Source organism: Drosophila biarmipes, chromosome 2R, assembly GCF_025231255.1.
Source record: "Drosophila biarmipes strain raj3 chromosome 2R, RU_DBia_V1.1, whole genome shotgun sequence".
NCBI lineage: Eukaryota > Metazoa > Arthropoda > Insecta > Diptera > Drosophilidae > Drosophila > Drosophila biarmipes.
The window spans coordinates 2,706,925-2,719,881 of record NC_066615.1 but is presented as its reverse complement, the minus strand read 5'-3'; the positions used below and the strand labels follow the sequence as shown (position 1 = coordinate 2,719,881).

Sequence of the window (12,957 nt, the reverse complement as noted above, 5' to 3'; positions counted from 1 at the left end):
TAAGTTCGAAGGTACTTTTTAATAAAGTAGGGGACACCTGTAAGAAAATAAACTATTTGATCAAAGGGGCTCCTTTGCCTTAAGGGTTAACCGGGTGAAGCCGGTCCGCAGTCCTAGAACGCCTCTTTTTTCAATACTCTCAGCCGTGTATGCCATTGAGAGTGGCACCTGTAATATTTCCATAAAAATATGAACAGTAGGGTGGTCCAAAAATGAAATCTTGTTCTCACTATATTACAAAATTGATTAAATTTTGTAAAAAATTTATTTTGGCAAGCCGAAGTTTGTATACCTTTGCAGTTATAAAAAATAATCAATAATTTTAATTTTTAACTTCGGCAAGCCGAAGTTTGTATACCCTTGCAGTTATAAAAAAAATCAATAATTTTATTAAATTGAATTCGAAATTCTTAAAAATATAAAAATATATATTCCCAATATTATGAGATAATATGTCAAAAAGCCCCACCAATTTTCGGATCCTTCCTATGACAGCTATATGATACAGTCGTCCGATTTTGGTAAAATTTAATTCAAAATTCAAAACCAAATAACAAATGTTTTTTCCAAGCGTAGGAGGTTATATGTTAAAAAACACCAAAGATATAATTTCTGAATATTATTTTACCACTAATTTTCCGATTGTTCCTATGGGAGCTATATGATATAGTCGTCAGCTTTTGATGAAATTTAATTCGAAATTCAAAACTAATTTAAAAAATATTATTTCTAAGCTTAGAAAGTTATATGTTAAAAAACACCGAAAATATAATTTTTTTTTTATAATTTGTTCGTCCGATTTTGATACATTTTAATTCGAAATTCAGAACTAATTTAAAAATGTTTTATACAAGCTTAGAAAAGTATATGTATATATGTAAAGGTATAATCACCGAAGATATAATTATACCCTTGCAGAGGGTATAATGATTTCAGTCAGAAGTTTGCAACTCTGTGAAGGAGACGTTTCCCTGACCCCATAAAGTATATATATTTTTGATCAGCGTCACAAGACGAGTCGATCTAGCCATGTCCGTTTAAAAATTTGGAGAATTAAACCATACGAATTGTTCCCAGAGTTTGCTTAAAAATTACTCATACTACATGTGCTTCAGCCAGAATTTTTGTAGATTTATCGATTTCAAACCCCAACTTTGTCAAAATTTGAATCTCTGTCGACATTATTAAAAAATTTACGACAATTCCGAAATGGTTTTTGGTTGGACATCTAAAATCCGATTTTAAAACAACGGATTTTCCATCTATGAAATCCGTGTTATCTTCTGTCCTCTACAGGACTACATGAAAAATTTTGTTACAAAGCGCCAAAAAAGAAAAGTAAATGCTGCAATACTTATGCGTATGCTAATTAGTATCTTCGAAATGTTTTTATTGATTTAACGTGCAACTTGAGGATTTTAATACCTTATTGTTAAAAATTTCAAACATGAAAGACATTCCAATCATGTGACATGTAAAGTTTGGTTTTTGGAAAGTTCCGAAAGGTGACAAACGAATATGCAAATTTGATCAAAGGCAACAGTGCGTATGAGTTATAAACTTTGAAACCGATTTGCAGACCCTAAAACGCGTTTATTTCAGAAAATTTTTATTTCTTCATTGAATATCTAAAATCGGACGATATGCGAGTGAGAGTAGGACCCTAAACATATTCAAAGAAATGTGGACAACCCTAATGGGCAGCTTAATGTAAATACATTTTTGATAAATATTTTAATTTTTGTGTAAACTCTATTTAAGCATATATAAGTAGAAGTGCTATGTTCATACGATAGGAATCACGATTTCTTAAAAGCGCGATATAGAAATAACACCTGTTTATACGACATATATCGTTTCGTGATATGCTTTCAGTAGAGATGCTAGACGTGTAAAATTTGGTATTTTAGTCTGGTCACACTTTTACAAAATGTAAACAAACCAAACAACGCGATGGATAAACTAAAATTCTTCATTTACAATCGGCAAATAAGAACCGGAAAATTAATTTCCAAAGTTACTGAGTGCTTTTTGGGCACTCATGCAAGAGCCAAAGAGCGTTGCCACATGGTGTGCATAGCGTTAAGTTGGTTGCGCACCCCATATTCACGCAAAATGATATCGTGAATTCGGCATCGTATGAACACAGTAATAGCCTGTCTCTGAGCGATTCGCCTTGAACAATAAAATCTTTAAACCATTCGCAAACACATTTAAGTCAAGCATGAAATCGTTCAGTACGCCCTAGACAGAGTGGCGTATGCGTAATATGATTCATACGCCGCGTATACACGCCTATCCACTATATTTACGCACCGTCTGCAGCAAAGCATTTCGCACTTTGCTTGTTGTGTTTCGGCTTTGCGTTGTGTTCCTAGAAAATTGTGCGTGTGACGATGGTTTCAGACTCTTATCGCTTGGGAACTCAATAAACCGTAGAGAGAAAAAGCAAACCAGGAGCCAAAAAGCGGAGCAAACAACAATAATAAACTAAATCAAGAGCAATGGCAAAAACTCTGATAGAAAGCTAGCAACAACGCGAATGAATTTTGCCATAATTAGTTCGCATTGTATTTATTGCTGCAGCCGCCGTCGACTGAGAAAAGGGGTAGACGCCGCAATATAAAAACTATTGCGGTGGGTCAGGGTGAACGTGAAATGAAATAGAAATCTATGAATAGTTGTGAGCAAACAGGAGAGAGAATCGGAGAGCGCGAGCCGTGACAATGAATGGAATGGAATTTCCCCCGCTGTCTCAGCTGATTAAGCAAAAAGAGCCCGAATAACCGTGCAATGGCGACGGGCCATGCAATAGTACGTTCACTGATCACATTTAATTTTACTATCTTTGCCATTGCCAACTCATCAAAGTCGTTGATTAAATTTGCTTGGTTACGATAATTAGTTTAACCTGAATCACTCTCGCTAAAGAGCTCGATTTAGACATGTGGATACTCAACACATTTGTATCTGTGAGCAAAATTCTATATTGTCGCTGCTTAACAGAACAATCTTGCGTTTAGATCTTATTGTCCGCTGCGTTGGCAAGTGCCCGGCTAGCTCAGTCGGTAGAGCATGAGACTCTTAATCTCAGGGTCGTGGGTTCGAGCCCCACGTTGGGCGAATTCTTCCATTTTTTCTTGCTTTCGCTTAAATCCTATAACCAAAGATAATATAAACTATTCTATGGTATTTGCTATAGCCTCCTTAAGCAAAGGCCGCCCAAACAAAGACCTGCATAACAAATTTGGTGTATTTAATATGTATATAGTAAATTCAGTTATTTTTATAAATTAAAGCCAAATGTCTATTTTTTTACGTTTAATAAAAATCAATAAAAAAACTAATTTTTATCTCAGACTTTTAAAAAAACAACCAACAACATTTTTTTTTAAAGATGTTTTAAAACGCATGATTTGAAATTAAAAATTATAACCGGTATTTGATTTGTATTTTATATAGAAAAGGTCGATTTGTATGATTTAAAAGAACAACAATTCCTTCATTTAAACGAAATAAGGCAAAATTCGGAAACAGAAAAATAGTTCAAGATTTTTCGTTTGTAATTTTTATAATAACTTAATTTAGTACTTAAAAAAAAAAAATTTTTAGTCGATCCTGCCAGGAGTCGAACCTGGAATCTTCTGATCCGTAGTCAGACGCGTTATCCATTGCGCCACAGGACCGGTTAGCAATCAGTGCTTTTTATGTCGTTTATATTATTCTACTCTTTACCTATGCTGTATTATTTACCGGTTATCTATAAAAGCGTCTCATTTCCACGCGACTGCGCGCTATTGTATTTTTATATCCCATTACTTATAGAGTGTTTAGATATTTTTTTAGGCCTTCTAGTCACACTCCCTTTCCTTCTACTGTCGCTGCCCTCTTTAGATAAGGACGAACAAAGCCAACAACAATATTATTAAACCTTTAGAGCTGAAACCATATAAGAGATAAAGTTGTGATTAAACAAGATGATTCTATGCATTCTTTATAAGTAGCCCTGCAAGCAAACAAAATATTAAATCAGATTCGTTTAATTGTTTTGAGCATTTGGTGGATCCAGTTCTCAAAATCGGAATCCATCAAATAAAGCGTTGACTCTTGATTTAAATTCTTATCGAAATGAGTATGTTCCAGGTGTATTTCTTGATTTTTCGTGTCAATTCAAATTAAAATCACAAAATATATTTTCCTTTAGGAAAATTATATTAAGTAACGAAACTTTCTGGCATTGACAGGTAAACTAAGAGAATTGGAAATATTCGCCGAAGATCATCGACTAAAAAGTTAGTAAAATATATAAACCAAAAGCAAATAAATAAAGTGATGGCAACACGTTTTTGCGCTTCACAAAACACGATACAAAGACAATGAATGTGATGTGATACAGGCGGGTGTGAGTAGGGGCGCGTTGGCGGGTCCCCGTTGTATCCAACACTCACGTAGAGACTGGCAGCGCAGGAGGGGGTGGCAGGCGCAGGGCAGACAGTCACACCATCCACAACAACGATTCGGCAATACAAAGGCAACACGAAATTTAGCCAAAAAACAGACGAAACAAAAGTAAAAACAAAATGGCCGACGTCGGCTGCAATTTTGTATATAGAAAAGTTCGTCTCGCCATTGGGAGGATGGGGTCAAACGGGGGCCAAGAGCGAGGAGGCAGCTCGTCTGAATGTACAGGGCATTTAAATAAAATTAGAATGGGAGTCATGAACACTTACACTTACGCCCTGCCTCCTCCTTCACGAGACTGCCCGTCTGCTACAGTGTGTGAGTGCGTTTCTCTTCGCTTTCGCGTGACACAGATACACGTTAGCAAGCAGAGAACACACCGTAGACGACACTTGATAGTGGGGCAGCAGCGTCAAACAAAGTCTCCAGCCCTGACCCTAATTTTTGTGAAAATACATATTTCGTTCCTTTACACACGAAAAAATTAGGTTAGTAAAATTTACCGTTAAGAATAGTATAGTAACTGTACAAACGTTACTTTACTATTAAAAATGGTTGTTTTTTTTTGCTATTGTAAAAGTAATAGTTGATTAACCATCAAAAATGGTTATATAAACGTAAAATCTTTCACACAAAGAATGCAAAAAAATGCGTACTGCCACTTCAAAGACTGAAAAGTCTATACATAACATATATATGTATATAACTATATACATACGAGGTGTGTTGAAAAAGTAAGGTGACTTTTTAAATTTCGCGGGCAACATATTTTCGATTATCGATTTTTTTGTTTTGTTATGTTGGTACACTCTTCCCTAACATCTGTACCAAGTTTCAATTGAATCCCCTTTTTTGTTTAGTTGTGAGAGGCGTAAAGGTAACAAGTTGTTTTGCGTGCTCTGCAATTTTTTTCTATCGAAAAATATGGATCAAAGGATTTGCATCAAATTTTGTGTAAAAAATAAAATTAAGTGTTGACAGTGGCATATGGAGAAACTGTTCTGAGTAAAAAAAATGTTTACAAGTGGTACAAACTCTTTCAAGATGTCCGGGAAGATGCCAATGACGAGCCTCGCTCTGGACGCCCAAGCACGTCAACAACTGATGAAAACGTTCAAGCAGTGAAGAAAATTGTTTTGGAAAATCGTCGAATCATTATCAGTGAAGTTGCTGAAGATGTCGGTATATCGCTTGGCTCGTGCCATGAAATTTTTTCAAACGTTTTGGGCATGAGTCGTGTGTCAGCGAAGTTTGTTCCAAAATTGCTGAATTTTGACCAAAAGAACAGTCGCATGAGCATCGCTCAAGAGCTGTTGGATGACGTCAACGACGACCATGGGTATATGGTTATGATATCGAAACCAAAGCCCAATCGTCACAATGGAAGAGCCCAGATGAGCCAAGACCGAAAAAAGCACGCCAAGTTCGATCAAATGTCAAAGTTTTGATCACTGTATTCTTCGATTACCATGGCGTGGTGCATCAGGAGTTCTTACCATATGGTCGTACGGTCAATAAACAGTATTATCTGGAAGTTATGCGCCGTTTGCGAGAAGCAATACGAAAGAAACGTTCAGAATTGTGGAAAAACAATTCATGGCTTTTGCATCACGATAACGCCCCTGCTCACTCATCTTTGCTTGTGAGAGATTTTTTGGCCAAAAACAACATCACAATAATGCCTCAGCCACCATATTCACCGGATTTGGTGCCATGTGACTTTTTCTTGTTCCCAAAACTAAAGAGACCTATGAAAGGACGGACGACTGCATCGCTGGAAGAGCTCAAGGCTATACCGAAAAGTGCTTATAGGAAGTGCTTTGAGGATTGGAAAACCCGTTGGCATAAGTGTATTGTATCTGAGGGGGATTACTTTGAAAGGGACAACATTAATATTGATAAATAAATTAATAGATTTTCTTGAAAATACAAAGTCACCTTACTTTTTGAACACACCTCGTATATAACTATATATATAACTGTATAACATACTTCCAAACTAGCTGAACTTAACTTTAGCCACCATCGATAGTTTGAGAAGTAAACATAAACATACTTTTATGGGTAAAGAGGTTAATGCGATATAAAAAGGTAATTAATTCAAATAAATTATCTGAGGAAAATAATATAATTATCAAAACTTATATATATATTATATAAGTTATTATATTATAATTATTGTAGAGTCTCGACCTTGATCCCTCGTGGAGACTTCTGCCAGGAACCCAATCCGACAACCATATTTTAATTTATATATCCAATTCTATAGGGTATAATGATTTCAGTCAGAAGTTTGCAACGCAGTGAAGGAGACGTTTCCGACCCCATAAAGTATATATATTCTTGATCATCATCACTAGACCAGTCGATCTAGCCATGTCCGTCTGTCCGTCTCTATGTCCGTCGGTTTCTACGCCAAATAGTCTCTCAGTTTTAAAACTAGCGGGATCGCCGGATCGGGCAACTATATTTTATAACTCCTATAGGAATGATCTTATATTTAATAATAAAAAAAAACTTTCAAAATACAATCATGCTTTCACGCTAAGAGTCCCAATATTGCGATGACAATTTCAATATTTTAAGTTAAATTATTGATATCAACTAATAAAAGCTCTGAAAGAGGTAAAAATATTGTGCCGATTGCATTTTCAACAGAAGTATTCACCTTTGATATTTACTTTAGTGACAAATATGTTTGATACGATCTACTTAACCAGTACTTTATTTTCGCTTCGTCTCTATGTGGACATCTACAATGACAATTTAAACTTTTTTTAGGAGTTTTAAAAAGTAATTCGCGCTTATGAGTTTACATTAATAGATAGCTCAATTTAATTGCTAAACATACGGAATGTATTTTTATTCTTTGAACTTCGAAACATTCAAATGTAAATAAACATTCAACGCTAGTGCATAAATTGGGGCCTTCTCTCAAGGTCGTTTCCAATTGTTTTCGGCGCGGTCTATCTATTCACACACCCTCGCACTTGTTATTTTGCTTTAGCTCCCACTTTCATTTTTGCTTTTGTTTGATTTGTTGTGTTTGCGTTTTTTTTTTCGGCAAATAACCTTGATAAAACGTTAACTATTTTTATCAGTGAGAGTGAAATGGGGCCAATGGCAACGCAATTTTTGTTTGGGGTTAGTGTGCCAATTAACGATTAGATTATTCCGGCGCTCCCTCCTGCTTCCACGCCCTTGTTGTGGGTTAATGTGCGAAAATATTTGCAGTCAGCGGATTCTAATTTTTTGCCTTAGTGGTAAACAAATTATCTATGCAAATGCCAGGCGATGCTGGTCAAGTGAGTAGGGTCTCGCATAGTAGGTGATCTATAAATAACTTATAGTTTACCGTCTAAGGACTTCCATTTGCGTAGGTGGTTGGCATAAGACGTTATCCATTTCGAATAACAAAGGGAATGCGTCATCCATGTTGCACCATGCGTTTAAGGGCGAGTCCTTTCGGCTTGGCTTGGATTAGTATCAACTGCATAACAATACTAGATTTAGCTACTAGAAATTTAACAGAATAACAGATGCGGGTGCTCCAATGAAGTTGGTTGTGTTACTGTACCCCACCAAGATACCAAGTTGCCAAGGCTAACAGCAATAAATAAATGTAGGACAAAACGTTAAATATTAATCAGGGGAATTTAGATCTATGTTTATGTTAACTGAAACATGAATAAAGTAGTCTAAAACTACTCAGGTAACAAACTTTAAAATAAAAATACTTTTAACAATTAATCTACATATTATATATTCGTTTTGCGCGGTTTGTGGGCGTGGCATCCAAACAATCTGTATGCCTAATCCCAATATTGTAGCTTGAATAGTTTCCCGAAATAACAGCGTTCACACGGACAGGCGGTCAAATGGCCATAGATCAAAGTAGTTAGGGCTGCATTTTCAAGTCCCTGACAAAGTCCCCGATGGCTTTCTGCCCGTCATTTTATCTAGCCGAAAAAGACTTAACTGAGACTCCTTGAGTCCCTGTCAAAGTTGGGAAAGTCAAAATTCCAGGGCCTTTTTCTGTTCGAGAAATGTTAGCCGGCATTCGAGAAACCGGCCGTTCTTTTACAAAACGAATAAATTTCGCAATTGATGGTAAATAATTGAACACGTGTGTCAGCAGTTTGCCGTAAATATTTGTTTTAATAATAATATTTGGAGTTTAAAAAAAAAAAAAATTTTTCAACACGTTACTATGATTGAAATTTTTTATCCACACCTGTAGTTATTCGATTGATTTCATTTCTTTTGTATAAAATCCTTTTAAACCTCTTATTTTTAAGTATATTTGCATATTTTAAAATTATAATTATAATTATTTGGACGTTGATGCACTTTGAACAATACAAAGAAGTCGCACGACGACACCAAGATGTGCTTGCGAGTTCGCGAAGAAGATACATAAAACAAATAGAGACGGGACACAAAAAAAGAAAAATGAAGCAAATGAGTTAAAATATTAGTTTTGAAGACATTAGAAGTTGAAATGCAAATTAAATGATAAAGATTATTATAGTTATTACATAGAATGCAAAAGGGATCGAGCAAACAAATATTTAATGTACATCGTGGCAAATTTAGAGGATAATAATTTCGTGTTAGGCTATTTAAAAGATCTGCAGAATCAATGTCACCTCTTATAAGATTTTGTATAAAAATAGTACCAAGCATTATACTACGAATTCCGGGTGTAGGTAAATTAAGAAATTGTAATTTACTCTGGTAGGAAGGTAGCCTTACGTTTCCCAGTACAAACTACGCAGAGAAAATATAAGAGAAAATTTTTTTTGTACCGACTCAATACGGTCGATCTGCACTTGATATTGTGGACTCCAAACCGAAGAACAATAAAATCATTTTTTTGTGGCGGCAAGATCTGAAATTTTTTTTATATTTAAAGTTAATGTGCCATCAAAAAATGTATTTCAAATAAAGAGGTTTGAAAAAAAATGATCTCAATGCAGTTATGTTTTTAAAACAGTGCCACTTTTTAAAAAATGTTTTTTTTTTTGTAAATTTAAAAGAAATTATTCAAGAAAAAATGCTTTTTTCCCTTAAAATGCTAATAGACGTGTTCACTTTACCGAATAGTTAAAGAAACTTTAAAAGTTTAAGGACCGCTATATATACTGTATGGGGTCTACAAGTTACACGCACCCCGAAAACTGTAGTATAGCAATAATGATTAAAACCCCGTGAGATACCGTGGAATTGATACTTAGGTCTTTAGTTGTAGCCGTTATTCACAAACGACGGATAATACAAATTTTCAACTGTACTTTGTCAGATAATACATTTATTTTATCATGGACGAGTTTTTGAATTAGTTCAGTGACTTCATTTGTTCAGTTATTTATAAAGCACTCAACACTAGTCGCCTTAGGCTTTAAAAGCGTCATCATTGTCAAAGCTGACAGTAAAAACAGAAAATGTGAATGCAGAGGGAAAGAGGAAAGGCCCAATTCTGTGTACAACACCGATCCATAAAACACAATGAAATTGCATTTAAATGGCAATAAATCTAAATCTGCAATGTGACAATCACAAATAAAAAACGAAATAAACCCAATTCCAGTTCCATGTATTCATGAACCAGACAGGCAAATGACCCACAAAGTAGCTGCACAACAAAAAAAAGCTGTGCACTCGAAAAAACGTTAATCAAATATGGCAACTCTCGGTACACGCAAATAATTTTAGAAACCGAGAAAGCAACCAGGAGGAGGAAAACTGACTTTGTACCACTGTGCCTGCGAGCATTTAACCTTGAGTGGGCCACTGATTACAAAATTGCAACGATAACTGCCACTGACCCCATGGCAAAGAAAATAAAATGGAGAGTGCAGAGAGAAAGGGAGAATTGGCAAGGAGGGCTGAAGAAAGCAATCGCTTCATTCTGTGTTGATAAGTCATCGTCTTAGCAGTTACAGTTGAAGCAAACAGACGACCAACAGCAGACAGGAATTTTTTGCATTTATTTTGATTTGTTTCCGCCAGATGTTGACATGATGACCATCAAAAAGAGGCAGGGACTGGTGGTTAGGCAAATAAAATTTTTCGTGGCACTAGTCACTTAACGAAAATTGAATTTAAATATAAATAAAATACATTTTTAATAACATCTCAGTAGCCTTAAATTAGATTCTATGATATGGACGCAATCAATAGGTCATGGCTGATTATATGATATGTAAATGTAATGGTTACCAGTTTTCCCAAAAATAAAAAGTAAAGGAAAGAAGGAAGAACGCTATAGTAGAGTGCCTCGACTATCAGATACCCGTTACTCAGCATAAAGGAGCAAAACGGGAATGGAGATATATAAGAAGCAAAGCGATGTTATGTGGGTCTGTGAGCGTTAGACTGAGCGTGTCAAATTTTTTGTGCGCGTTGGAGACTAACTATTTTAGCTCCAATAGTTTCAGAGATGTCAGCGTTCATACGGACAGACGGAAAGACGGACAGATAGACATGGCTAGATCGACTCGGATAGTGATGCTGATCATGAATAAAACAGGTGCCACGCCCACTCTAACACCCACAACTGGCCAAAACGCTTCAATCTGTCTGCCAGCCACATAACATCTACATCAAAATCCGGTAGGTGGCGCCCTAAAATATCACTTTGCTGTGTTTACGCTATACCGAGAATAGTTTCTAGTTTCTCCTCAGGTAACGGGTATGAGCAGTATTTTTCTCTTGCACGGGGGAGTCACCCGTGATTTTCAAGAGATAGTAATCACTTTTAAGTGGAAGGATTTACACTGGAATAACGTTAAGTACGTGATTAGCTATTTAATATTGCAATAACGGTTATACACGCATTACGTGAACGTTAATGTGTCGATAGTGGCTAAGACATTAAATAGTAAATGAAACAAATACATAAATGTTTAATACTATGGTACCATTTTTTTTATAGTTACTGATGTTTGAATTGGTAAATTTTAACAGCCGATTTTTTCTGTGATTGCATACAAAATCTTTGTTATAAATATCTACAAATGTTTTAATTACATGATATGGGGTACTCTGCTTCCTTTACGGTTTTTAAATAAATAAAAGTCTTTTAAGAGTTCATTTTTTTTTATTTTATTTTTTCGATACATTACAATAACAATTTGGAATGCAGCAATTATAAAATCAACTAGACTTAACGATATGATTTCTCATTATAATTGGACAGACTTGTACAATTTTACAGACATTGAAAATGCCACTAAACTATTCTATACAGTCTTAAAAACGTTTTTTAAAGAATGCGTACCTGATGGGTTTCTTTCAAACCTAAACAGGCCTCCTTGGTTTACCAATGCGCTTCAAAGACTTAAAAACCTTAATTCTAACACTTATAAAAAGTATTAAAAATCGGGTAGACCAGCAGATTTTTCGAAATATGTGGTGGCTCGAACAGTTTTTAATGTTCTTAACAGCCATTGCTATTCTATTTATCTAAGTCAATGTAAATGAATTTTCAAACGATCCGAAACAGTTTTACAACTTTGTTAATGCCAAGCGTAAGTCATCGGCATTGCCTTCATCGGTACGTCTAAACTCCATGGAGGCATCGACGGATTCTGAAATTGCTGATTTATTTGCTGAGTATGTCCAAACTACTTATAGTTTGACAGCTTGGTCATATTCTAACTACCCTAATCCCTTAAATAGGGCAAATTGTATTTTTTCCCCTGTAATCACCGAAAGCTCTCTCGTAAGAGATTTAGCAACAACAATGGACTTCCTGGATGTGTGCTTAAGTTTTGTGCGTCAACCATTTGTAAACCGATTCTTAAACTTTTTAATTTGTCTATTTCATCATCAGTTTTTCCTTCTATTTGGAAGGACTCTTTTATTATTCCACTCCATAAAAAAGGTGCGAAGCAGATGCCCAAAATTATAGGTATTTCTAAATTGTCGGCAATTCCTAAAGCATTTTAACGTATTATCATTTCTCATTTGCAACATTTATGTTCCTCGCTTATATCACCGTGCCGGCATGGTTTTGTTAAGTGAAGATCGACCACCAGCAACCTTCTTGAGTTGTCATCTATTGTAATAAATGGGTTTAAGAAAAAAATGCAGACTGACATTGTATATACAGATTTTAGTAAGGCCTTTGACTCCGTTAACCACTCACTTCTTGTAATCTATTATCTTGGATTTCATGTTACTTGAATGGTAGGACTCAGATTGATCTACGTGACATCTGGAGTGCCTCAGGATAGTCATTTGGGCCCTTTGCTATTTACTTTGTTTATTAACGATCTTCCCTCAATCATAACACATTCTCGTGTACTAATGTATGCTGATGATGTTAAGCTTTGTTTATCATATAATGATATAGCGTCGGGATTTAACTTACAGTCGGATATTGATTGTTTTCATGGATGGTGGGGGTACAACCTTTTAAATTTGAACTGCCTTAAATGCAACGTTATGACTTTTTATAGGGGTACTCCTTTCTTAAAAATATGTCACTTG

General features: G+C 35.5%; 1 protein-coding gene and 2 non-coding genes across 3 annotated transcripts in view; 2 read left to right on the top strand and 1 right to left on the bottom strand.

The window, feature by feature from the left end:
• The window catches only part of LOC108029515 (ecdysone receptor), an 88,414-nt gene that overhangs the window by 18,106 nt on the left and 57,351 nt on the right, over positions 1-12,957 (top strand). The gene's annotated exons all lie outside the window — the stretch shown is intronic.
• Positions 3,051-3,123, top strand: Trnak-cuu (transfer RNA lysine (anticodon CUU)). The gene has a single exon. It is a non-coding gene; the product is annotated as a tRNA-Lys (tRNA).
• Trnar-acg (transfer RNA arginine (anticodon ACG)) lies at positions 3,614-3,686 on the bottom strand. Its single transcript has one exon. It is a non-coding gene; the product is annotated as a tRNA-Arg (tRNA).